Here is a 27,919-nt window from a genome sequence, read left to right as displayed (position 1 = left end):
CCCGGTTTCTGTTTTCTTGTAGGTTGCCTTTGGTGTGTGAGCGAAGGATGGAGCGAGACAGCCCTGGGCTCTGTGTTAGCAGCTGTCTCCCTTAGACTAGGAAGAAGGGGGTGTTTCAGTACTGGTTAGGGCTGGTGGAGGAGGAAAGCTCTGAAGTGAAGGAGCTTGCAGAAGGAGGGGAAAGCTTTCAGCCACTCCGCTGTAGCGACCTGGGGATTTTGTTCCCCATGCTCTCTTCTGGACTTTAGGGACAGAATGAATGCATAGAACAGTGGTGGTATCACCTACTCCTCCCTTATATCTCCTTTGCTGCTTTTGTGGGGAAAAAATCAGGAAAATTACAAGTTTTATTCACATTGGGATAGACTAGCTTATTACTGAAACAACATGGAAATCATGAAAAGCTTTTACCCGCTTTTGTGTCTTTATAAGTGCTCTCCTTCCCCATCTGCGTCATCAAATCCTGCTTTTTTTTTTTTTTTTTTAAGAAAAGAAAACTCTTATTTATTCACCCAAGGGATCTTTGTGTTTAGCTAATGAGATAAGCACTGGGTCAACTCTGGGAATGCAGGAATGAGTAACAAAGATAAGTTGTTGCTTCCATGGTCTAGACATAATTATAACATGTGATAAGAGTATATAAAAAAGCTATGAAGAGAGTTATGTGAAATTCAATCCATGAGATAGCGTTGGGTTTTTTTCATTTTTTTAAACTGAAGTATAGTTAGTTTACAATGTTGTGTTAGTGTCTGGTGTACAGCATAGTGATTCAGTTATATATATTTTTATATATATATTCTTTCTTGTATTCCTTTTCATTATAGTTTATTACAAGTTATTGAATATAGTTCCCTATGCTGTACAGTAGGACCTTGTTGTTCATTTATTTTGTATGGAGTATGTGTGTCTGCTAATCCCAAACTCCCGATTTATCCCCCTCCGCTTCCCCCTTTGGTAGCCATAAGTTTGTTTTCTATGTCTGTGAGTCTTTTTCTGTTTGGTAAATAAGTTCATTTGTGTCATTGTTTTAGATTCCACATTTAAGTGATAGCATATGATATTTGTCTTTCACTGTCTGACTGACTTCACCTCGTATGATCATCTCGAGGTTGCTGACAATGGCATTATTCATGAAATAGTTTTTAATATGACTAATAGTCCAAAATTGCTGACTTAGGGGTTGCTCTCTGGAAATCGCCTAATTCCAAAAGCTGAAGGGAAAAACACATTTCAAGGAAAAGCAGCATTCAGCGGGGAGCACAGTGACGTTCACGCAGTGCGTTCCTGGGGAGAGGCAGGGAAGGCAGAATACGAGGACTCCAGTCCGGGAAACAGTCTGGGCCAGACCCTGTCTTATTAAAGGTCCACTGTTCACAGGCTGGGCTGTCGGCTCTCCTCACGTGCTTTCCTCAGAGGTCTCCGTTTCCTTCCTGAGCAGGGCTCCCGGGTCAGGTACATATCCAGGCTTGGGAGCAGTTTATGTCATTTCCACTCTGCAAGGACCATCTCCAGGAGGCCGCTGCAAGGCCACGGGGGGAGGGAAGTGCTATTGTGTTGCCAAGCCAGCTGGTGGGCTGGCTTCATCTGTGACGGAATTTTTACGAACGTAGATGTTAGTATGAATATCCTGGCTGGGTAGAGGTTGATTCTTGCTCCTTTGACCCTTGACATGGCTATCCAGAGCTCAGCTGCTCTTGATTGGCATCGTCAGGGTTAAGGCTGAGAGGAGTGACATGGCAGGCTTTCAGACTCATGCTGACTGTGGCCTGTCACTTCTGGACAATCTAGGAGAATTAAGGTGCCCATACAAATGCCACCCCTGGAGCTTGGAGGGAGGTGCTTTTCTTGCCCCTGGATTGCTGAATGAAGCTCTGAGGGGGTCCCAGCAGACAAGGATCTCACACATGTATAGTATTCAGCTTATCCAATGAAGAGTTTCCAGTTTCTCTTTTATTCTAGAAATTCATCTAGAAACATAGTCTGCAGGGCCACCACACTGCCTTTGCACCTCTAGAAGAAAGTCTTGTAGACCAGGGCTGGGTGGTGGGAAAGGGAAGGGGAGTTATCTCCAAGAGGCTGCTTTAAGTTGTTGTGTGATGCGGTTCAGGGGTATTTGTTTATTCAACACTGAGAACCAGCTATTACCAAGAGTAATGACTAGCATTTGGAAATCTCCAGATTGACAGTTTGCAAAGCACTTTCAAGTATTATTTGATCCTTGGAACAACCGTGTCTCCCCTGCAAAAAATGTGGGAATGATAATACCTGCTCGTTAGAGATCTTGGGAGGATTAAATGAGATAATATAGGTCCAGGTGTCTATCCCAGTGTCTAGTGGGTGGGAGAAGCTAAGTTAGTAGGAACTATGTGGAACACGAAGCCACAGGAAATTAAATAACATAGCTATGGTTAGAGAAATGGAAGTCTGGAGGCTCAGACCCAGGGACCGCATCTTGCCCATAACTAATCATCACCTGTGATTAAGGCAGAAAGAACTATGGCCCAAACTTCAAAAAATGCTACACTTCAAAAAATTAGTGAGAAGGAAAAAGAGCTTGGAGCTTGAGTGATGGAGAGACAAAGTGCTTTTGCCTTAACTTCTGACACAAGGCCTCCCTGGGCTAAGCAAAGATGTTTCCTCTAAAGTGGTGACTAGGTTGAAGATGATATATTTTCCATTCTACTATAAATGAGTAAAAATATGAAAATGAAATATGCAAACCATGTGGAATAATTTTTATTTTCTTACAGTAATGTTGAATTGTTTAATATTCACCAGCTACTCTATACTTTAGGGTTAAATGAAGGGATGAAATGAAAACTCTGATGATCTCTAAATGTATTTCATCACTTGAAAATGTGATTATTTATTTGTCCTAGTTAAAAATGTAAATTTAGAACCTTGGTCTCTGAGTTTGACATTTCAAATCGCTTAAGAGACCTAATTGAGTTCTTATTCCTATTTAGTTATTCTTGGCAAAGCATGGATACCCATGAAAATGGACACCACATGTTAGTCAATAACAAAAGTTTGGAATCTGTTATCCATTCCTCTTTCCAGGATTGCTTGTCAGTGAGAACTGTAAGTTTAAATTAGTTTCTTAGACCCAAATGTCTCAAATATAAATGTACACGGGAAACACTTGGGGGTCTTGTTAAAATGCAGGTTCTGATTCAGAAGGCCTAAAACGGGTTTGGAGTCCGATTTCAACTTGTGCCCTGGCTTTGCCATTTTAAATTTGCATGAACTTAGGTTAAGGAAAAAACTACAACTAAATTTTATAAGCCTTATTTGTTCATTGGTACAATAGAGGTATAATTGAGGATTAAAGCCTGTAATGCTTGACCCTTGGGAAGCCCTGGACAAAAGATAGTGGCCCTTCTCTCCTTTACTATTATCCCTGAAGGCTTCCATCTTCCCCCTTTATTCCACATTTTAAGTCTTCTTGGTAGTTATAAAGACATGGGTTCTTCTAAGAATTCAGATAATACAAAGTTGATAAAATAAAAGTGAATAGTCTTCCTCTTCAGTCATTCCATCTCCTCTTTTACTAAGTCCAGATTATTCTTTTTTTTGTAAATTCTTTTTTATAGAATTTTTTATTGAAGTGTAGTTGATTTACAATGTTAGTTTCAGGTGTATAGTAAAGCAATTCAGTTATACTCATATAAACTTATTTTTTCTTTTTATATTATTTTCCATTATGTTATTACAAGAAACTGAATATAGTTCCCTGTGCTATCCAGTAGGTCATTGTTGTTTATCTGTTTTATACATAGTAATGTGTATCTGCTAATTCCAAACTCCTAATTTAAAGGACTAACTCTAGGCTTACTGAAGACTACTCTAGCTTAGCTTTCACAGAATTCTCTAGTCTTAGACAATTCCAAGATTGTTTACCACCCCTTCATAATCACATAGCAGTCTGATTCTTTTATTTTTTATTTATGTTTTTAAATTTTTTATTGACGTTTGATTTACAGTGTTACATTAATTTCTAGTATATAGCATAGTGATTCAGTTATAATATATATATATTCCTTACAGGTTATTATAAGCTATTGAACGTAGTGTGTGTTCTGTATTATTTTATAAACATTCTTTGGGCGCAAGCCTTCCTGCCTCAACCGTTTGTCCATTTCTCAAGTCCAGGTGCTGTATCTCATAGTTCTTTTGTATCTGATTATTCATTTTTCAGCGACTAGAGAGCATTTTAAAAGGCTACAGGGTATTTTATCACTAGTAAACTAGTAAATACTTATTGAAACAAATGGAACAGCCCATAATAATTTAATCAGATGATATGGTACAATTTGCCCATCAAGTAGAAAAGAGAAGTCATAGCTCACCAGCTATTCTTTTGAAATTTGAATACATAAGCAAGTAAAATGGCGCCTTTCAGGTCGCTGCATTCATTTCTGAATCTACATATTGCTCCCCAATGATTTCTTTCAAGAAGGTATTATAGAGACCTTTGAATTTTAAAAAACTTCAGTTCAGACAGAGGTGATAAAATATTTGTCATTCACAAGGGGTAGGATAAGAATAACACTATGTACGTATATATTTTTATGTATATGTATTTTATGTTCTGCTGCCTCAGAACAGAGTTAGCTTTAATTCCCCTTTGAAGCAGGATGATAAGAAATCATGAAGACCGTAGAGGGTAGACTTAGCAGCACACAGTCGCTTTATTATGACAACCTAAAGGGCGAGGGGGCTGATGCTGGCATCCAGTGAATCAAGGCCAGGGATGCTGCTAAATGTCCTAAATGCACCAGACGGCCCCCACAGCAGAGAATCAAACGGCCCCAAATGTCAGTGGGGCCAAGGCTAGGACACCTGAATTTAACCAAAGCATCTTTGCTGGCAATTCAATGGGAAATGCTGACCTTGACTCTCAGAGGCATTGACTTGTCTCTCTGACCTTCAAAACCAAATCTGTTTTGAGAGGAGAGAGCTCAGCCCTTGCAGAATTCCCTCTTGCCATCTGTGGACGCCCTGAGCGGCAGGCTGGCAGTCCGCCCCCAGGCTGTGCACAGCAGGCTTCCGCCACCCCAGACCCCCAGCCTGTCTGGAGCAGTCTGTGTCCACACATGCCGTCCTTCAGGCTGTTTCAGCGTTATTTAAAGCTCCAAAGACTTATTATTAAATAGTATTTAATCCCTTTCCCAAACATGATTTAGGTACACTTGATATTATCTGCTGTCCTGCAGATCTCCTAGGTATTGCATCTCATGTTCAGGACTACTTCCGGGCGTAACTGTCTGTATCAGAGACAGCCTGGGGCTTTCTACCAAGTGGGAAGTCTGCAGAGACCAGGTCAGCAGCTGAGATTTTCACCCATATGGCTTATATTTGAGGGATGATCGTTTTAACTGTGATACATTCAAAGTGAATTATTTCTATAGATCAGAAGTTACTCATTAAATCTGTTCGTTGATTTTAAATCTGGCTTCCAAAGGAACTGTTTATATTTATACAGCTCTGAATGTTTATCTTTGCAAAACTGTAGAGTCTGAACCCCTCAAGTTGGAGGTTTGGAAGGGCAAAAATCCAATGTGAGTCTTTAGTGCCAAGGCCGAGTTATTCGGCATCATTTTTAAGTGTTTGTTCCTGCAGGCAGACGCTGTTTATTTTACAAGAGGTGGGCCTCGTGGAAGCCCTGAGCTGGAGGGGCCTTTGTCATCATTAAGTCCAGTGGCTCTTGCCCCAGGTGCACAGAGATCACCTTGAGCAGGGGCCCAGCCCAGTGGAGCAAGGTTCTCTGGGATGCAGCTCAGGCCCTACGATTTTCTCAGAACTCCGCAAGGGATGCTAATATGCAAACTTGGTTGAAAAACATCAATCTCGCCCAATCTCTCAATTACAAATGGGGACACTGAGGCCCAGATGAGTTTATAAAGGCAGGAATCAGCAGACATTAAGAGCCAGCTACTAAGTCTTGTTGATTTTGCAAGTCAGATGGTTTCCATCGGGACTGCTTTGCCCTCCAGTGAAAGCAGCCATAGACAGTCTGTAAATAAATGGGCGTGGCTTGTGCCAGCGAAACTATATAAAAACAGGTGGCTGGCCAGTTTGGCCCCAGGGTTAACCCCTGGTTTAGGCCTCACAGCTGGTTGGTGGAAACTCATATCCCAGACCACAAATATACCAGCCTTAAATAAATGTGTTTCCACTTGATATAATCTTACTGTTTGATGCAATGTCTATAACATACCCAGTTTCTGTAAAAGTTAAATACCTTTATGTAAGTTAAAACAAGTTATGTAGTATAGATGCTCTTAGAGCATAAAAATTTTCATTATCTGCATTCTTAGGAGGGGTCTTCATTTTGAAGATCTCTAGCAAATTTAAGCTAGTAATAATCATCATCACGGTGCCTCTGTTCTACTCAAGCAATAAGCCAGTCAATAATTCTGTCCAAGGGAGTGTTTTTTTCAACTGGAAAGTCTGAAAATAAGACGATGTGATTAGATCATCCGTTCAAGAAGGAAAAAAAAACCGCTCTGCTAAGGAAAATGGGATGAGGTTTTCTTTTCAACCAGTGAAGAAATCAATTGTAAATCTCTTAATTCTTTCTCATTGTCTCAGTGATTTACAAGAGGACATTTTATTCAGATTTCTTTTGAATAAATGTGAGCAGATTTGAATATTACATCTGATAGCTAGAGATGCCTCCAAGGAGTCCTTGGGAGTGACTGTGGAGTCAGGCCAAGGCGGTGGGAGTGAAGCCATCACAATTAATCTGGAGAGTTCTGTGTTTAGCTCTTATGACAATCTTAGTCCTTTTCACTGTTTGTGTAGCCCTTCCTCTGAAGTACACTCATAAAATAGGTTTCTTGGAAGGTTAAAAAGCCACTGAATCCGATCATTTCCCTTGGAAATTGATTTATCTCTGTTTGGTAGTTACTTCCATATCTGTATTTTTCAGAGAAAACGACTCCACCTCTTCCATTTTATATCTAAACAATATATTCGATAAAAGTGCTCCTTTCCTGAAAAAATCACTGTCACATTTACAATGATAAGATGGCTTTCTGGCAATGATTTCTCTGAATGGATAAACCCTAGAGATGGTGAAACAAAATCAAATTTGTCTCCTACAGAAAGTTCCCTTGTCATCCGTCTCTGTGATCCCCCTCTTTCTGGTGCCCCGCCCCCACGTCCCTCTCTGTGACGCCCCACAGATGTGAGGACGGCTTTTTCTAAGTTTGCTTTCTTCACTTTGCTCACTCCACCATATTAAAACTCCACTGCTGCCTTAATCTTTGATTCTGGAGGCTCGGTGAGAGTCATTTTTCCACTACAGTTGAGAGTTACATAGCCGTGTGTGATTTTATGAAATAAAGTGTTCCAAAGGAGTGTTCTAGAAGATGAGTGATGTGAGTTAATACCAAGCGTTTCTTCTGATAAGGAAATGTTAGGTGATAAGACAGCTGCTGAAGGTTGAACTGATCCTCATCCAGGCAAGTTCTCCACTTGAGGTTGTCTTCGTGGGGTAGACCATAGGCATAGAAAATGGTGGCAAAAATCAGTTTTGTTAGTTTCACACTGCCACTGAGAAAACAGCTGTAAGGAAGACAAGAGCATGGTCATTAAATACCACGAAACCCTTGAATGATGATTTATAAATTGCTGAAATGCAAATAATTTTAAGAAACAGAACCAAAACATTTCAGAACATTTTTTTCCCCCAAATTGAGGCAAAATTGTTTTTCACTTCACTGTTGCTAAAGATTGGTTTGTTTGGGCTTTTTTGTTTGTTGGTTGGTTTTTGTTGTTGTTGTTTTTTGCTGTTACTGTTTAAAGAGTAATTATTACCTTAAAGTATTTTTAAAAAATTTTCCCAAGCCATAAATTTCATGTAATAAAAGACAACAGGCAGAGAGCATCATGCCAGAACATTTCAGGTGTGCCCAGAACTCCACAGCAGGATGGATCCAGGAAGGAAGCAGCTTCCTGGAACCTGGCCATGTATCTTGTCAAGTCTCTCACTACCTTGGGAAGCCCCTCTAGGACATGCTGATGCTTGGGAGTTCCATTTAAAATAATTGGCAATATTCAATTTTTTTGTTTGTTTGTTTTGTTTTTAAGTTCTGGAAATCTAAACTATAAGCTTATTCAGATATATTATTTTATTCCAGCAGCCAACATTGCCTAAAGAACTAAGGAAGAAAAAAATAAAGAAAATATAAATATGAGAGTCATGACTACTATAAACTGATAAGCCAAAATTTTTAAAGAACAGCAAAACAAAAGGAGACCACCCTTGTTCAGGGGCTTTAAAGTAGGATTATTTAGCATGTGTTTCTTTCTTCCAACCCCAACCCCTTCCTCCATCATTCAGAAATAATCATCTTGTCGTGACAGGCACACATCCCATTTCAAAGATGCTTACCTGAGGCCTTTTCCTCCCTTTTAATTTTGTGACCTGAGTATTGGTGCAGCTTTCATCCTTTTGGCAGACAAAAGGATTCCTAGATGAAGGAAGATATGAGCCATTCTATGATTGTAGACTGAGCAAAGGGTGAAGAACAATATTTTATTTCTTATTTCAGTCATGTACAACAAAAGGCACAGTTTCCCCAAAATACCTTCAGCGTTTGTCAGCTGCTATCCTGATAGCCTACTAGGTGTTGAAAGTTTCAGTCATCTGGGCTCAAGGTTCCACTTTTTTAAAGAAAAAAGGGTTGAAACTTTCCATAATGTTCTCTACCTTGAGCTGTAGAAACACACTTACATCCAGATATTTTTTTCTTGTTGAAATCCTGAAGTAAGTCAAGGTGTACATATGAAATGATCTGCAATTCACCTTTGAAAGGCAACAGCTTATATTTTCATAAATTAGAGTTTATGGTTATGTTGCATTTTTACTCTCTGGGACAGCACTATTTTTCACCTGAATTTGTCTGTTAGCCTTTCCTTACAAATTCGAATTCAAACTTTAGCAGACCAAATAGATCTCCCCATTATTGACAGAGATATAAATACGAATTATCCCCTAATAAAAGTTTGGGAGAAAGCTGTAGTGTTAAAGGGATGATGACATGGAATACTATATATTTATCTATTTCTACTCTGAACTTGGATTCAGTCCTGTTAGTGTTTATGAAACTTAAATTAGGTCAGTGACCCAGAGTTGGTTTTATTTAGAGTGAAGTGGATATTAAAATGAAACATTTCCCTTCTTCTGAAAAACCTTCTTATAAAGAGTTCAGTTTGTGGTAGAAAAGCATTTCCCAAATTAAGATCTTTTAATTAAGTCCTTGTAAGTGGTTCTAAGCATGGCTTTTCCCAGAAGAGGTCCACATGATGCAGTTAATGTGACGGAGATTTCAGATCCTCTTGGTTCTAAACACTGTCCGTTAGATGAAGAATCTTGCTTATTTGCCCTTCTCCCTTAAGTGTAACCTTGGAAATCCCTACCTTCCCTTTGAAGCACTGACTCTCTCTCTCTCTCTTTTGTGTCTCAATTTGTAAAACCAGTGCAAAATGTTCTCCTCGTAACAGGCATTTTCCCGTTACAAGGAGGCAAATGTTATAAGATGTTCCAAGGGAGAAAAAAAAATGAAATAAGTTGACTTTTTAGAGAATGATGCCGTAAGAATCAAGACATAAATCTACTCGAGAAGTCGGATGATGTAGGAGAACAGGCTTTGTAATCAAACGGCACTGGGCTTGGAAGCCCAGCTCCAGCCCTCACTAGCTGTGTGAACTTGGGAAAGTAAGGCTATGTGAGTACAATTCTCCATCAATAAAGATCAGGGTAATGATGCATTCTTTATATGCTTATTAAGGGGACTAGAGATAAAATACGCCCAATACTTGGCACATAACATATGTACAATAAATGGTAGCTGCCATTATTGCTGCTGCTGCTGCTGCTGCTGCTGCTGCTTTGACTATGGCTGCTGCTATGGCTGCTACTACTGCTAATGTACCACTATTATTATCGTTACTATTATGACTCCTATTGCATGAGGAGGGCTGTGCAGAAAGAGGAATTACCTCCTCTAGTTTTCTTTTTCTCTTTCTTTTTTTTTTTACATTTTTTAATTGATGTATAGTCAATTTACAATGTTGTGTTAGTTTCTGGTGTACAGAATAGTGATTCAGTTTTTTATATATATAAATACACACACATACACATATATATTCTTTTTCTTATTGTTTTTCATTATAGGCCATTACAAGGTATTGAATACAGCACCTTGTGCTATACAGTAGAAACTTGTTGTTTTTTTTTTTTTTTTAAGTTTATTTTTTCAGTAGAGGTAGTGGGGATTGAACCCAGGACCTCGCACATGCTAAGCATGTGCTCTGTCACTGAGCTATACCCTCCTCCCTATTTTATATATGGTAGTTAGTGTCTGCAAATCTTGAACTCCCAATTTATCCCTCCACTCCCCACTTCCCCCCCATAACTATAAGTTTCTTTTCTATGTCTGTGAGTCTGTTTCTGTTTTGTAAAATGAGTTCATTTGTGTCATTTTTTAAAAAAAAATTCCACATATACCTCCTCTAGTTTTAAACAAATGAGTTGTTACCTTGCCTAGCCCACCTTTCTGCTAGGACAGGAGAATGACCAAGTGCTTTGGAACCAGATAAACTCAAGAGTGATTTGTAGAAAAAGAGAGGACCACAGAAGCTATGAGAACTTGAGTATGTTCCTAATGCTGTTTGTCTAGCTGTGAAAATTGTTTTTCTGAAATTAAATATTGTCAAAGGTGTTGAGATTTATCTTGTGGTCAGTATTTGATCTTCCAGAGCTCACAAATACGTAATGCACTGCAAATTGGACTAGAAGTCTGTAGACTTTGTTGTGTGGATATTGTGAGCATTTATATAATGGAGTGTGTCATATGGGGAAGATTATTATATGTTTGGTACATGATAGTTGAACTAAGACTTCGACTTAATGAACTGGAATTGAGTTGCACTAAAAACTCTATTTTTTTTAATCCAAAAAGAAGCTCAAATTTAATTATTATGGTGCCTTCCAATGTGACGTGGTTGGGGTATCTTTGAAATCTTTTGAATCTGAAGTAGAGTGGAACGGAGTGCTTCAGTTACTCCCAGCACCAGTGTCCATTCATATTCCATTGCAATTCAGACATTTATTGATCCTACTCATTGTTCAGATGGGAAGGCGCTAAGATTAGCACAAAGATACTTTTGTTGTGAAGGATGTTACTGCCCAGTAAACCTGGCTGCTATCGTTAATCTGTGATGATTTTTTAATTTTTTACTTTTCATTGTAAACTCATATAATAGTCGAAGGAAAGAATGGCTTTAGAGCAGCAAGGGTTCAAGTTCAATCCTTTTATTCTTCAGTGTTTTGTTTAGACGCTATTTCGGATGTTAATCGCCACATTAAGTCTTGAATTCCCCACCCCAGCTGCCCTCATCATAGCTCTTTCATTTCTCACAACTGGCAGACACTGGTAAATAATGAGCTACAACATTTTTTTTTTAAAGATCTTGAACATTATTCTAACAGCACAAAGTACCCAGTGGAGACACTGTATACACTAGTAGCAAGGAGCAAATGTTTCTTTTATTTTTATAATTGTTTTGGAAAACCATATGATTGCCAAAGACAGCATACACATGGTCAATTTGGATTCATCCCAGCTTAAAAAAAAAATCTGCAAAACACATTAATGGTTGTAATGTATACAGTTGAGATTTTTTTTAACATGCCTTCCAGCTGTACATTTGTAATGTTTAATTTAGGTGAAAATTCTATGAAGGATTTAATTGATAGGATCCAGAAGTGTGTTAACCATGTTAAATGGCCATTGATTCTGCCAAATTCCATCCTTTGCCATGAGAACATTATCCCTGCTAGGTTCCATTAGAGGTGAAAAAACTCTCCTGATAGATTTGACTCTTCAGTCAAATGGTGAAATGGTTGCCTGGAAATAAATGAACCACAGTCCTAGGGGGTCTGGTTAGGCCTAGAAAACCCCGCGGAAATACCTAGCTAAGAAGGGGCTCCAAGATCTTTGAAGGAAGGTGTTTCTCCCTTAAAGCCCCCCCCCCCCATTTCTCTGTCCAGCCCTTCATTTACTCTACCTGTGCTCAGAAAATTCACATTTGGGGTTGTTATCTTGTACTTTGAACTTCATTTTGGCAATTTCCTTTTACATTTCTAGGATGCCTCTTGCAATGTGCACTGTACTCCAATTCCACGCTTCTGTGTTTAGGGGATGCTTTGCTATACAACAAATGCGAATCATGTAAAGCTACTTTAGTGTCCTCATTGGTAAGCCTTCGTTGTACTTTAGGACTAAAGGAAAGAACATGGGTATCAAGTGACAACTTCTTCCTCTTTTTCCGTCTTGACACATAATTGCTTATCAAAGAGTTTGGTATGTACATAGCCAGCTTCAGAGTATGTTGAAGAGTATTTTCTTCAGATTCAATTTTTTTGTATGTATTTTTTTAATGAAGTATAATCAGTTTACAATGTTGTGTCAACAGATTCAAATTGGAAAGTTAGTGACTTTAGATGATGAGAAGTTGAAATAACTAGCTATGAAGTACCAAAGGGAAAACCTAGCACTAGCACCTGAGCTCAGTATTTTCTGTTTGTCTGTAATTCACAAACTAGTGTCTACTGATTTGCATCTGCTGACTTGCAACAGCAACTCTCCAGGCAAAGAGTTGAAGATGTAGCCCTAGAAGCGAGGCCTTTCTTTTTAGCACAAGTACGAGAAAGAATTAAGGAATAAGGTTTTTGACGGAGAAAGAGACCAGTAGGCCTACTGCCTTTAGTATCTTCCGAATGTCAAGTATTTGGATCTTTCCAGAAAGCTCTCAATAGAATCAGAAGTGCCTATTTAAGGGAACTGGAAAGACTTCCAACTCCCAGGCAGCACCAGCATAGCTCTGTAGTCTGAGAACTTTCTGCACCCCCCACATTTATTCTCAAAATTTGAGACTAAAGTGTCAAGTTATTTTCCCAAACTCTGTAGGAGCCCTCCTCCACCTCCCCTGCCATCCATCTGCCCATTTTTTAAAGCAAGTATTTGTTGAGAATCTACTGTGCAATTTGCATGGCGATAGGTACTTTGAATCCATTGGGAAAAACGAGAGACAGGAGTCCTGTCTGAATGATGCTTCCCTCAAGGGAGTGTGCATTTTCTACCCGAAGTCCTCTAACTCCGTGAAGAGGCAGGGAGAGTCTCAGTCTGTGTTGCTAGAGGACATTGGCACTGGTAGATTTAATGCTCACCACATTGACTGTTCGGGTGGAATCCTCATCCCACCGTACATTCAGCTTCATGGTCTGTGACTCCAAGGATGAGATATTCTGTCTCACATGATCAAGGACAAACTGACTCTCCTACCTTGAAGCAATGCATCTGACTCTAATTGAGCTAGTTTCCTTCTGAACCTGTTCCTATGAACCAGAGAGCATTCTACAGACCATAGCTAGAACCACTGGTGTGAAATACTAATAGCCCAGGAAACAGACTAAGGTCACAGGCAGAGCTCTTTGGACTGATTTCGTAAGTACTTGGTGCTGTGAAGGATTTGGGAATTTCCCAGACCTTGGAACCTAGCGAAGGTCGTCTAAAGGGGTCTACTTTCTAAAGTCCTACAGGCAGCATACAGAGGTCTGCCTCTGTCTGAGCATCCATTCCCATCTAATAAAGCGCTAATAAAGCAGGGGAGGTGGAGGAGGGCTCCTACAGAGTTTGGGAAAATAATTTGACACTTTTAGTCTCAAATTTTGAGAATAAATGTGGGGGGTGCAGAAAGTTATGTCCAATAACTGCTGGCCCTGATTTTCTCTGTACAGTCTCAGGAATGGTCATTAAGATTCATGCAAACAAACCTGGATTCCGCAAGGAGCCAGGAACCCACCTACCTGCTATCTTACAGCCTTCCCCTGACCCCAAGGGCTGGCTGCAGCCCGAATCGCATCTCTCTGGCATACCATCCTAGAGTAGACTCCTAAGGGGCCCTCTTTTCTGGACCTAGGACTTTTGTCTAGGACTCGAATACTCTTTGGAAGCTAGAGACCAAGAGGAGGAGTATCAACTTCTCTAGCAATATCATTCCATCCTGACAAAACAAAACGTGCCTTTCTGATTGGTACACCGCCAAGCTGTTCCACATATATACTGTTGTGTAATCACGTCAACCCCTCCCGTGGCGCTCCAGTTTACCTGTGTATCCTGAGTACCAAAGATGCCATGTTTCATTAATCCTACATGAAGGTCCCCTTAGGTAAATTTTTTTTTTTTAATTTTAAAATGTCTGGTTGTTGGGGAAACTGCAGCTGCAAATTGTTAATTTTCAAGAAATTGGTTAGATGTTAAAATTCAGGAAACCATGGCAAATCAAGTTTAATCAGAAGAGAAAGTTAAAGATGTAGCTGAGTTTCTTTAGTTGTCATTATGTAAAATACAATAATATTGCAAAGAAAAACTCGATAAAAGAGTAAAAAAAAAATCACACTTCTAACATGTGGTTGAAGAAATATTGGAGGTCATAGGTAGTGTAAATTCTCTGATTATTACCAGAGAGAGATGAGCTTTATTTTACGGAGATGGATGATTATTAAGTCATCTGTCTGATCTGCAGCCAGCAGCACAATCTAATGATTTCATTCCTGGATTATTTTTAATATATAGAATTAGAGATGTATGGGAAGCATTTGCTTTTATTTTAATAGTACAGTTTCCTCCTAAATTGCTTTTGTTAAGGAAAATAATGTTGCATTGGAAGAGAGTGTGTATTTTCTTAGTAATGCTTCACAGTTCCTTGTTTTACAATTTAATAAATCATCTTACACCTGTCAGCACATATAGTGTAAGATTTATTGCCTGATCCATTGCGTAGCAGATAGCGCCTTGGCCAGAGAGCAGTTTCTGAAACTAATTTAATCAAAGTGTTTTTATGATATAATGAACTCTGTCTTGATGTCTCAAGTATGAATTGATGTCTTCAGAAAGGTATGATTTAATCCTATCCAATTTTGAAATAGAATCAAGATTTGGCTTTATGTGATTTCTGTTATAGATAGAAAATCTTTTGTTGCATTAATATTATTCATGTATGCCTTTATTGAGTCAGTGTTTATTGGTGCCTCTGTTTGCACAGCTGGCCCTCTGCTAGATTCTGAGATGCTTGTGGGGGAATAAAGAAATTCTAGGTTAATGGAAAGATGCAACCAAGGGCTCAAGGAGCAACTGACATGGCAGTTCTTGACCAATAAGGAATCCAGCATAACCGAAGTTGAATGTTCATTTCAGGGCAGTGGTAGTTATAGCTGACTTCTGCTGGGGAAATGCTCAGCCTCCTATAGTTTTGAGAACTTTACATACCAACTCGGGAGTCTGCTTGATCCTTTAAGAATGGACGGCTTTTTGGATTTTGGATAATGTGTCGATAGTAATACAAACTTCCTGGGAAGGTTACTTTGGTGGCCACACATGGACCCAACTGGCTGGGCAAACGATAGAGGGATGAAAACCAGCAATTCATGGAAGAAGATGGTTAGAATGGTAACCTTGGGAAGAAAAGGGAAGGCTGAAGCTATAAGGAGTCTTTTAATGAACAGCCAAACAGCCTTAGAGAGTGATTAAGAGAAGACACCAGGGAGAGGTCAGGGTCTCCGGTGATGTTGCCGTGCTCACCTGAAGAATGGTAACATCCTTTGCATCCTCTAGAAAGTGGGTAGAAATTTCAAAGGGGCACATGATGCAGTTAAGAACGTTGAGTTTAAAATAACGGGGGATCATCAAAGCTAAAAGTTGGTCAGATTTGAGATCTGAGATTGAAATTTGAATATTATCAGGACAGAGGAGAGAATTAAAGTTGTAGAAGAGAGTGTGTTTGCTGAGGGAACGTGTATATTTGAATTCACTGTTGTGTCGTCATTGTTTGGAGATGGAAAGAACACGTTCTGGTGAAAAACTCACTTGCAGTCCAAATGATGTGGTGTTGAAGTCTACCTTTATAGTAAATGCGTTTGATTCGAAAATGTATTCAGTAGACATATTAAGTGTCACTTGATTCAAATGAAACACATTGGAGAAAGACACTGGCTCGTGGAAGGCTGCTATATGATTTACTATCACCATTTAATCATTGAGCAGCCTCTGATGTCATATGTGAACATTCTGCCTTCCTGGCATGTCCTGTCAGTGGTCAACCAAGTCACAGACATTTGAAAATCAAATGATAAAAGTCACACTAAGAAATCCTAAGGGCAAAGTTTAACATGTGTGCTTTCAGCTTTATACATTTCGTGTCAAACCAGACCTTAAAGAGGTGCGCTGACTCCAGCCTGCGAAGGAGGGGACATTGTATTTTCATCATAAACAGATGAGTTTGGGCCCTCTGCTGGCTGACTGCCCTCTCCCCCTTTCAACACCACTTAAAAAAATTTTTAAGCAACATTTATAAGTAATTGAGAATACACTGGGACAACTTCATCAAGACTGATTTTTTTTTTCCTGGCACATTCTGAATGTCTGAGTTCTGTCTACGTGTTTATTAGAAAAAGCAATTCAGAATGGCCAGTGGTAAAGGGTCAGAAGCATGGGTGACTGAGGTGCATGTCCATTCCCAAATCTTCCCTCTGCCATGGTGTTGGGTCACCTCCGCCCACCTCCCAAATCCTCCAGCCCTCCCTTGTTCCTGTGCCTTGGCTAGCATCCTCTTCCATCATACCTCCTGTTCCCAGGTGGAGGCAGAAGGAACTAGAGGAAGGCCCAAGCATAGGCCCTGATGACAAAGAATGAGTAAGAGGATCCAAAGGTGTTCATAAGGAAGGGAAGATGGAAAGGGTAGCACAGAGATCACTTACCCTTAGTTTCTCCTCTCTTTAAAAAGTTTAGCCCCCTACCCCGCCACATCCACCGAGGGGTGTTACAACATCTGTGTAAGTGGTCCTCAAATTTAGTGCTCACAGGATCCCCTGAAGGGTTTAAATCACAGGTTGCTGGGTCCCACCTCTAGAGTTTCTGATTCAGCATGTCCAAGAACTTGCCTTTCTAACCAGCTCCCCAGGGAGGCCATTGCTGTTGGTCCATGCTGCATTTTGAGAATTCCTGGTCTCCATTCTAAACTCCACAGACAAGACAAGGTGGGACTTTATAATTCATGGTTGTTATAACAGGCAGGTCTCCTCTGAGTTTTCTGAGTATTGGACCATTTTCTCTTACTGGGTTAAAAGCCACTGGCTTGAAAAACATTCTTTTAAGTGACATTTAGTCTTTGTGCTTTTAGCAAAACACTATATATATATATATATATATATATATATATATATATATATGTCAACTAAAGTATATTCCTGGGAAATGAGTTAGTTCATTTCTGGAATACAGTGACCCTTACATTGTCTTTAGCCATATATACATGTATATACAGACCAAATCTGGGGAAATGGCTTAATAATTTGTTGTAAACCATTGCAAATTAAATTATTAACTCCAGATTTTTTTTTTTTTTTTTACTAGCAGACAGGTGACCATCAAACAAAGAAACAATCCTATAGACAAAGATGGAAGGACTTAAATGTTACCACTGTAGTTTCCATCATTGCAAATATTTGCATTTTCTCTTTTAAGTTACAGAGCAATGTTGAGTGTTTAGGGCAGTTGTGTTGTCTGAGCTGACCTTTAAAAGAATCTGGGTAAGGGAATGAATCTATTCTTTTGCCATCAGAGTTCTTAAAATTTTCCCCCTATCCTTGATTTACCATATAAAAATCTTGTTGAATTATAAACATCTATAGTATACTTCTCTTATATTTCTGGGGAAATAATTGCTGTTAAAATCAACAGACCAAATTTGTATGATACTAAGACTCTTGCAAAGTATAAATTGAGGTGACCATTCAGGAATTCTTTCTAGACATTAAGAATACTTGAATGATTCAACAAAGCGTTCTTCTATATTTTCACGTCAAAAAAGCCCTCTAAATTTCCTTACAGTAATAATCAGTGTTCCCCACAAAGCACTGTTTTAGTAAAGCTCCTGGGATTTCCCATGATACAGTCATATAAATTCATGGTGCTAGTGTATCTATATATAGTTTTATTCCTGGACTCATTGTATACATATGCTGCATTACAAAAATAGTCCTTTTATTCTGAATAAATCTTAAAGTGGAAAACTAGCAAATTGAACACATCATTAATTTTTGTACACTGTATCACAATCCAACGACTTGGCAACCTAATTTTGAACAATGGTTCTCACACTTGGTTGCACATTAGAATCTCCCAAGGAGTTGTAAAGACCTCAATCCCTGGTCCTCACTGTAGTCTAAGAAATTTATCTGCTTTTGTTGGGAAGCGGATATAGACTGATCATGGTATTGTGTGTGTGTGTGTTTTAAATTGAAGTATAGTCAGTTTACAGTGTGTCAATTTCTGGTGTACAGCATAATGTTTCAGTCATACATATACATATGTATATTCCTTTTCATATTCTTTTTCTTTATAAATTACTATAAGATATCAAATATAGTTCCTGTGCTATACAGAAGACACTTGTTTTATGAATGTGGTATTTGTATAGTCCCCCAGGTGATTGCAGAGTGCGGGCTGGGGTGGGACCCACTCACTCACTGGATGGTTGTCATCTTGCTTCCTTTCTTCCATAACTTTCATGTTGCTTTAATTTTAACTCAGTCAAGTCACTTTGATTGGACAAAGACAGCCTCAGTCCTACTAAAAGCAGAGGAAATGGCTGAGTAAAGGTGATGAAGTCAGGGATGAAGGATGCGATGAATTCAAAGAATCTGAGATTCAACCATCTGAAACCCAAGGAAGGTTCTGTCTTTGAAGGTTCCTCAGGGCTGAGAAACAATGGCATGCTTTCATATTCTTCTTTGATTGTCTAGGCTGTCCCAAATGGGGAATTCTTTTACATAACACTGAGTTTGTAAATTCTTAACAGACCAGACCCACTTTGGATAGAATGGAATTTTAATCTATTTCTTTTTCTTTCTTTTCCTTCTTCTCTTTTTTCCCTTCCCTTTCCTTTTCTTCTTTCCTTTCTTTCTTGTCAAATTGTGTGACCTCCCTTGACTTTAATACTTTTGCACTACCCAGATGGGGATGTGAATTTTGTGAACAATAGGATCCCTTCCTGGGAAGGCCACCAATTGCAAGAGCAAAGCTGACCATGTACTTAATTTTAATTCGTTTTCAGCAGCTGGTCCAGAAAAGGCATAGTTTTCTAAAAGCTAAAAGTTTGAGGAGATAAATATTAGTGTAGAAACAAAGCAAATCATAGTTACCTATGCACAGACTCCACTATTTTAGCTTGGAATACATTCAATATATTCATTTCAACCAACATGAGGTATCTGCAGAGTGTAAGGTACTGGCTTAGAAAAAGATTTGGTCTGCCCACAGCATCTTAAAAAGAAAAATGTATTTCCATTCATCTGAAGCCAAGCATCCACCATGAGACATTCAGGTCTGGTAAAAATGTTTGATGGTATCAGTTAAAACCCGATTTAAGTAGAAAGGCCAGAACATGTTTGTTAATGAGTATCTGGCAATGTCATCATCTACTTAAAACGGAGGAAAGGGGATAAGATCAAAATTATTCAGTCTCTGAGTGATGGAGGAAGTAGTGTTTGAAATGACATATACAAGCAATGTGTATGACATCCATCAATATCAGGGGATTTTATAGACACTAATTATCCAGTGCTCTAAGCTCCCCTTTGAGGTGTATTTTATGATTAAGAAAAAAGAGACTGAGGAAAATAAAACTGATTGAAATAGCAACCAATGAGTAATCCCACACTGGATGTGCACTTAGTTAGTGGTGGAATGGAAAGTTCTGGTTAATCCTCATGCTGTGCCCTCTTTCCTCACTCTTGACCCTGTTCTTGCCGGAGCAACTTTGAACCAACTGAAGATCCTTTCTTACTCTTCCCCAGTCTGAACCTTCCACTTCTCTGAACAAAAGTTGCAGAGGAATGTATTCAGACATTGCATTTTGCCTGTAATTTAAAGCTATTTTTTTTCTTTTATGAGTTAAAAACACTTTTGGTAGCCAACAAAAAGATCTTCTCCTTGAGAATGTTGACTACCTGCATGATTGAAATTTTAGGCATTCTCCTACACTCTTGTATTAAGCGAATTGAGTGACATTGAAATTTTTAAATGGTTTGGACCAACAGAGAAAATATTCTGTATTAATAAAAAGAGTTTGGATTTTTAAAAAAAATTTTTTTAAGGAGACAGCACTTTTCTGGAAAGGGCCAGAACTCAACTTTTGTCTTCATAGCTCAAAAGCAGAGACAACCCAGAAACAAATGGTAGTATCTGTGTTCCCATAAAACTTTCCATAGACAGAGAAATTTGAATTTCATATATTTCTCATGTGTCACAAAATTTTATCCTTCTTCTAATTAAAAAAAAATCATTAGAAAATATAAAAACCATTCTTCCCTGATGAGTCATACAAAAACAGGCAGCAGGCAGGATTTGATGTGTGGGCTATGGTTTGCTGACCCCTGGTTATGGGGAGATTAAATCTTTCCCTAACTTGAAAGCTTTCATTTGCGCAAAAATAACTCACTACTGTTCTTCTGTTTTCCAATATTCCTCTAATCCTTTCACCATCTAATGCTTGACTGACAGATCTGTCACCTCTCTTGAGTCAACCCCATGGGTATGCTGTGCTGTGTTTGGAAGGATTCAGGAACCTGACTGGGGACAGTGAGCAGAGAAAGACAGCAAGACGGCTGGCATAATGCACTTTTCTGGCTCTCATTCCTATGCTGTAATCTTACAAAATGCTTCCCGTATGTTTCATTGATAAAAAGTTATAGTCGTTTTCTCTAAAACGTTTCTCTTAGGAGGTCATTTTCTCAATTGAAGGATAGTCGGTTTACAATGTTGTATTAATTTCTGGTGTACAGCATAGTGATTCAGTTATACATATATATATTCCTTTTCACATTCTTTTTATTCTAGGTCATTACAGGGTATTGAATAGAGTTCCCTGTACTATACAGTAGGACCTTGTTTATCTATTTTGTATGTAGTAGTGTGTATCTGCTAATCCCAAACTCCTTATTTATCTCTTCCCAACCACTTTCCCCTCTGGTAACCATAAGTTTGTTTTCTGTGTCTGTGAATCTGTCTCTGTTTTGTTAATAATTTCATTTGTGTCCTTTTAAGAGATCTATTTTTTAATAATTGAGATTTTCTTTTACTGAATCAAAGATCCTTTAAATCCTCTAGTGCTTTACAGTTTTCAAAAGGGTCACACACATGATTTCATATAATCCCATAATAAACCCCCTTTTTCCCCCATCCCTATATTGCCCCTCCCCCCTCCCCTCTCCCCTCTGGTACCCACTAGTTTGTGGGAGTTCGTTATTTTTAAGTTAGAGACTTTCGAAGGGTCCTTTTAAGTCCAGCTCCCTTCACTCAGTATTGATTCTCAAAACTGACAAGTACGTTATTGGTCATTTGCTCAAGTCTCTTACTACAGGCAGAAATAGGGCAGAGGGATGAGGAGTGAACAAGAAAGGCCACTTACATCTCTATGCCTGTACAGAGTAGCATCGTTGGATCTGCTGAAATTATCCATTCAACTTAATGAATATAACTATACTGAGGTACTTACTTATCTCCATTAACTTTTGAAAGGTCTTCTAGACTCTAAACAGTATTTAAAAATTGTTCTCTGTATATTAACTGACTACTAGATTAAAGTCATAAACACTGAACTCTTGATGATAGAATTTATAAATATATGGAGCAGGTTCTGTGGAGTTAATAGAAAAATATCAAATAAAACCTGACAAAGTAAATATAGTATCACATATCAAAATGGCTTAAATTGTAGTCCATGGAGCACTAGACTTAAATTTGTATGCAGATTGGGTTTTATTATATTTTTGAAGTTCCCTGGGCAACCTGTCTTGCCAAGGCATTTGGAAATGTTAACTATCATAACCAATGAAAAAAGGCATTAAAAATAAAACCGATATAAATCAAACGTATTTGCAGTCTATCATGAGTTCAACCTGAAGATCGCCTTAAATTCCTGCAGTGTAGTTAAAATATCTAAAGAGTTTAGTTACCTATAAAGAATTTATGCTTTTATGCAGGTGGCATGTGTTAATACGGGTGTGTTTTCATATTAAGGATTGTGATTAAAGTTTGTTAGAAGAAAATACACGGATTGTGGCAGTCGACGTGTTCATATCCTGATCACGCTGGAGAGGTGGTATTGGGTGTCAGGGCTACGAACACAGTTCCTGAATGTCGCTCTGAATATTATGGAATGAAACAAGCCAGATCTGTGTTTGCCTTGAAAGGTATCCAGACTTAATGTTATACTTTAAAGACATTCTGAAGCATTGACTTCAGAATGAGAGCAAACATTCTTTAAGACCTGGACAAACCCGAAAGGAATTACTGAAATCTCCTGTTTCAGGCATCCATTTTAATAGTAGTGCTCAGTGACAAGTCATTAATTCCCTGCAACCCGACTCTTAGGTACAGGTCTCCGAAGGCTAAAATTAGGGGTATTTTTGTCTGCTTACCTTGCCCTTGGATTGGGTGTCAATGTATGTAGAAGTACAAAGCTCATCTGTTAAGTTGGATTTACTATTCTCGGCTGGTATCCATATCCATGCCTGAAGGCTCGTATTGAGATTGGTTGTCAAATCAGCTATCCTGCCACGGATGGTTCAATTATCAACTCAAATCAGCCTCACTCAAAACTATGTAACATGAAGGAGGCTGAGGATGGCTCCATGAAAATGCGTTAGAAATGTATGCATTAAAACAAAACTTCGGGGAAAAATTAGGCATTCTTTCTGCATGAAGGATGCAGAGGAGCCTCATTCTTTAAGCAACACATGTTTTATGACTTTGTCTTTCACAAAGTTGACTTGTACCCAATCTTTTGCTTAGTATTAAGTAACTGAATCTGCCTCTTTGTGTCTTTACCTTTAGAAGGACTCTCTGGAATTGTTTATATTCCTCTTCTGTGGTGGTGATGACGGGGGGGGGGGGGGGGGAGGGTGTTCAATTCCATCAAATAGTTCCGCACTTAGAAAAGCCTCGTCTTTCTCGCCATAGACTCTTCTTTCCCTTCCTAGAGTAAGAGGAGTATTATGCAAAAACATCTTGGAGAGATGTAGTGAATTAAGGCTAGGAACAACTTGACTTTGGTTTTAGATAAAATTTGAGGAAACGTGTCAATGATAATTGCTACACTATCTACTTCTACACGCCCGTGCCTATAAAAATATATTCAACAATGTAGCATTTACTTTCCGAGAAATTTTGTAGTCTGATAGAATTATATAGCATCCCTTCTGAATGCTTCTAAACTGTCAAGCTCCTCTTCTTGGGTTCAGACTTAACAGTACCAATGAGAAAAACCTTAAAGGGTAGAAGGCATCTTTTTAATCATCCATAATAGCTATTAAGTGAACTAACTAGTTAGTGGATTTACTACATTAAATTTCAGAGGTGTTATCCAGCAAATATTCAGTTTTCCATGCTAATTGTTCCCACAATGAATATTTGAGGGTTTATAATGGGAACAAACTAAGCAGTGATGGGTATACAGCAGGTACTCAATACATACTGTGGTTTCGTTATTAAAGTAGAATTATTTCCTGCCATGCAGATGCATTCCAGAGGGAAGAGCATGTGCCTAGGCAGGAGCTTGGCCTGTGAGCTAAATCTCACTCACCACGTGTTTTTGTCAATAAAGTTTTATTGGCATGCAGCCTTACCCACCCATTTGCATACTGTCTATGGCTGCTTTCTTACTAAAACAACAGCAGAATCGAGTAGCTGGGACCGAATCGAGAACATATGGCCAACAAAGCCTAAAATATCCACTACCTGGCCCTTCACAGAAAAAGTTTGCTGACCCCTGTTCTAAACTTGAATGCTGTGCTGTCCAATAATGTAGGGCCTGAGCGTTTGAGATGTGGCTGGCATAAATCGAGATGTGTTTTATGAGTAAAACACATACCAAATGCCAAAGAGTTAGTAAAAAGAAAGGAAAAAGAATGTAAAGTAGCTCATCAGTTTTAAAATATTGACCATGTGGTGAAATAATATTTTGGAATATTTTGAGTGAAGCAAAATATTAAAATTAAGTCTACCTATTTTTATTTTTTTAAAACATAACTATTAGAAATTTTAAAACATGACGCACATTTGTGGCTCACATTGTGTTTCTAGTGACAGAGCTGGTTTAGAGCCTGGAATTTGGAGGAGATTTGATCTCTAGAAAAGGTTACCAAGAGGGAAGATGGGGAAAGAGAAAACAAACTCTTGGATTTGCAAATGTCTTTCAAAAGCAATCTTCTATTAATTTGGCTGTTCCTCATAAGAAGGATTACTCAAAAATAACAGATCAGGAGGTTTATGGAGAAGGCTTTGGTTGAATTCTCCCACAAGACCTTAACTCAGAATTCAAATTGGGAGGTGATCCAGGAAGCATCTGTAAGGGAGGGGGAGGCAGGACAGAGAAGGGTCGAAGCGGAAAGAGCGTGTGGTCATGAGCAGGCGGTTGCTGTGGGCCCTGGGCTCCTCCCAGCGGGGCTTCTGGGAGATTTTCTGAAACCCACTCAGAGTGATCCCACCCCGAGTGTGAGGGAGCTGGGCTGCTCACACACCAACTACTAATAGTTGCTGGTTGAGGGCTGCTCCTAGGGCTGTCTGCCTCCCTTGTTCTCCCCAGCCTGGGGCCAGAGAGAGCCCTGGAGCCAAAAGGAACAGGTGCTTGCAGCAAAAAGCCATCAGCCTCCCCGAGCTGGGCCCATTAGGGTCTGATACTTGACACCAAACGATGTTTTCATCCTGTAACTCATGATTTCAAACAACATTTGTGTAGCTCCTGGTGTAGGTGTTTGCTTTCTGCCCTGAACTGAACAATAGCGTAGGTAGGTAAATGTGTTGTTTCTCTACACCATGGATGGGAAAACTGAGCCCAAGAGTCCTTTGTCCAGGAGAATCCAGCTGGAGCCTCAGGCTTATCGCTCTACACGTGTGGCCGCTCATGCCGACTCCTTGGACTCCTACAAAGTTCTGCTCCCAAAGTAGATGCAAAATACATTGACGTTTTTGAGGTGAGAACAGGAAACTAGAACTATTTTGTGTGTGTGTGCTCTGTAGGATTCCTTAGATATCCGTAGGGAAGTAGATACTTATATCCACTTAGTCCCAAGATTCTGATGCCAAAAAATATTCTCTCTCCTTTTTCACAAAGCACAGTCAAAATCGAAGAGGTTATAGGACCTGCTCACTGCCCACACAGGATGTTAGTGATACAGTTAAATTCTAGAAAACTCTACAGAAGTCCCTGTAGTCGAAGCTTATGGATGCATGGTTCATTGAGGACTGGATTTTGTTACCTTCCCATTCCCCAGGCTCTCCTGAAAACTGTTGTCAGTCCCTTTGGTACCTCCTGGAAACCAGCCTCTCTCTCAGCTTCATTTCCCTTTCTTATACTTCTAAGTGACTCGGTAATTCTTTGCGGACTTCAGTAACACTTGTACTATTTAAATTTGAATAACCCCAAAGGATTGAGATAGGTCAGTGTGTTTAAACCACAGGCTTTAGTCTACATATTAGTTGATTAAAAACAGATTTTATACACGATGTATACTTAATAAAGGGAGGGGGAAGCAAGCAGATGTTTGTAAAATCACAACGTGTTAGATTTTATTTATTTGGATCTCTTTTGCTGACTAGCTTTAGAAACGTCGTACCTATGACAATTGAACTTTAACAGTTAGATGATGTATTTCTCTAGAAATTGTCTGCTCTGAAGGGTCAGCCAAAAAAAAGTAAAAGGATTCTCGAAGGTTAACATACAAAAAGAAGTTGACAAATACACCATAAAGTAGTCATATCTAAGTCTAGGACATTAAATTCTGGAATGCTTTAAAATTATTCTCTAGTCTCTGACCATAAAGTGACTGCAATTCATTTAATCCAAACAGCAGAACAACTTTTGGCTTTTGTTGGTGTGGTGGTGAAGAGCTTTGAAAGCAAGTTTTTCTTTGATGCAAAAGTGAGATCATTAAGTTGCGCCACAATTGCTCTGTCTGGTTCACTCTCTGACTTTTTTGTTTTATCCCATCCTTCAAGTGAGAAATGATTCTTTTTCTCCCTTAAAATATTTATATTTGAGATGCTTTGAGTATCTCAAAGTCAAAATGGAAGATTTCCTGTTGGCCTTCCAGTCCAGATGAAGTAATACACAAAACCTCCCTTGGTATTCTGAATATATGAGAATGAAAGACAAAATATTTTAAAAATGGATTTTTAAGAATAATAACCAAGCTTAAACATAAGTGGAGTGGGGGGAGGATACAACTCAAGTGGCAGAGCACATGCTTAGCATACACAGGGTCCTGTGTTCAATCCCCAGTACCTCCTCTAAAAATAAACAAACTTAATTACCACCACGCCCCCCCCACAAAAAAACCATAAGTGGAAAGTCTCCAAGAACTGGAAATGAAAGGACGTGTAGAATTTGGAGGGGGAGAAGGGAGGGGGTGGGGGTGGCCAAGGGGAAACATGGTGGAGTGTGCCCCGCATGTGGCCACATGGCAGATGCCTCAGATGCCCCATACACCTGGAGGCCAGGACTCCCTGTGTACACGCTGGACTCTAGGGGTACCTCCCACCTTCTCTGAAATTGGAGCCAGACAGGATTCTTGTGGAAGGAAGTAGAGACACTGAGTCAAAACAGGGTCTTTGCCTCTTTGGCACGTGGGTGTCTTGTGGGTGTGCCCTCTCTGGGGAAACAACCTCATGCTCTAACGCCACAGTGGGCACCTCACCTAGCTGGGCTGTGTGAATCCCCAGATCACAGCATGGGGCCCAAAGTTCACATCAGATGAGCGGTCACACAGAAATGATGACACAAGATGAAGTGAGATTCTTGGAAAATGCTACACAAACACATGAAAACACACAATTGCCTTTTCTCAAAAGAGCTTAGGAATAAGTAGATTTTGTTCTCTTGAAATTATGAAGGAGAGAATTGCATCTGGGAACAGGAACAGAAAGCAATTCAACAAGAAAGGGAGATGTTATAAAGAACCTACTGGAAATGAAAAATGTCACTGAAATTTTTAAAAATTAGACAGTAGGATAAACACCAGATTAATAAGCATAACTTCTTTAAGAATGACCAGAGAGATTTCTGCTTCTGACTTATGCATTTTTAAGTGTTAAATAAAAGTGATTCTTTATCTGAATATACCTTTCTAAATCTAAAAGTGAGGAAAGTAGAAAGAGTAAACATTTTCAGAAGTAAATTTCACAGCATAATGAACTATTTTCAGCTTTATGAAATGGTTAATTTCCAAAGTTCCCCTCATATTCTTTCCAAATCCTTTTAGTCACATAGCATTACAAATCCTAAGTCTGTTTTCTTTTCCATCAGATTTCCTTTCCATATCTTCACCATATCTGTGGAATTGGCTCTATGTTAAAACACCGTTGCCCTAATCCTTTGGCCTCTCATGCCGCCCTGATCTTCATGTGTGGCATCACGTATGACACATTCCCTGCCCGTGGAGTGCACCTCCCCATGTTTGCCTCCACCTCTGTTCCATCTTCCTAAGAAATCACTCTTGGTCACCATCCTTCCAGCCTCCGAGAAAAGACAGTGTCCTCTTGGAAGCCTTCTCCAGGCAGCCCAACTCTCCCCTTTCTCTTGTTCACAGCATCTCTCTCTCCCAGTTGTAGAGTTGTCGCCTTGCAGGCAGGGAGTAGATCTTTCTATTTTTGTTTCTCTCTCAGAGTCTGGCATGTAGTAGAATCTCCAGAAATACTTGTATGGATGGATGAATAAATGAATGAATGATATAAATGAAGAGCATACATAATGAGAAGCAATGGAGAACTCTTAAGGCATCTTACTC

General features: G+C 39.2%; 1 protein-coding gene across 7 annotated transcripts in view; it reads left to right on the top strand.

Moving 5' to 3' along the window:
- Window positions 1-27,919, top strand: part of MID1 (midline 1) — a 559,519-nt gene that overhangs the window by 460,370 nt on the left and 71,230 nt on the right. The window lies entirely within an intron of this gene.

The sequence above is a fragment of the Camelus bactrianus genome, chromosome X (genome assembly GCF_048773025.1).
Source record: "Camelus bactrianus isolate YW-2024 breed Bactrian camel chromosome X, ASM4877302v1, whole genome shotgun sequence".
NCBI classification, from domain to species: domain Eukaryota; kingdom Metazoa; phylum Chordata; class Mammalia; order Artiodactyla; family Camelidae; genus Camelus; species Camelus bactrianus.
Note: the sequence above shows the minus strand (reverse complement) of the source record. Positions and strands in the feature narration are given on the sequence as shown.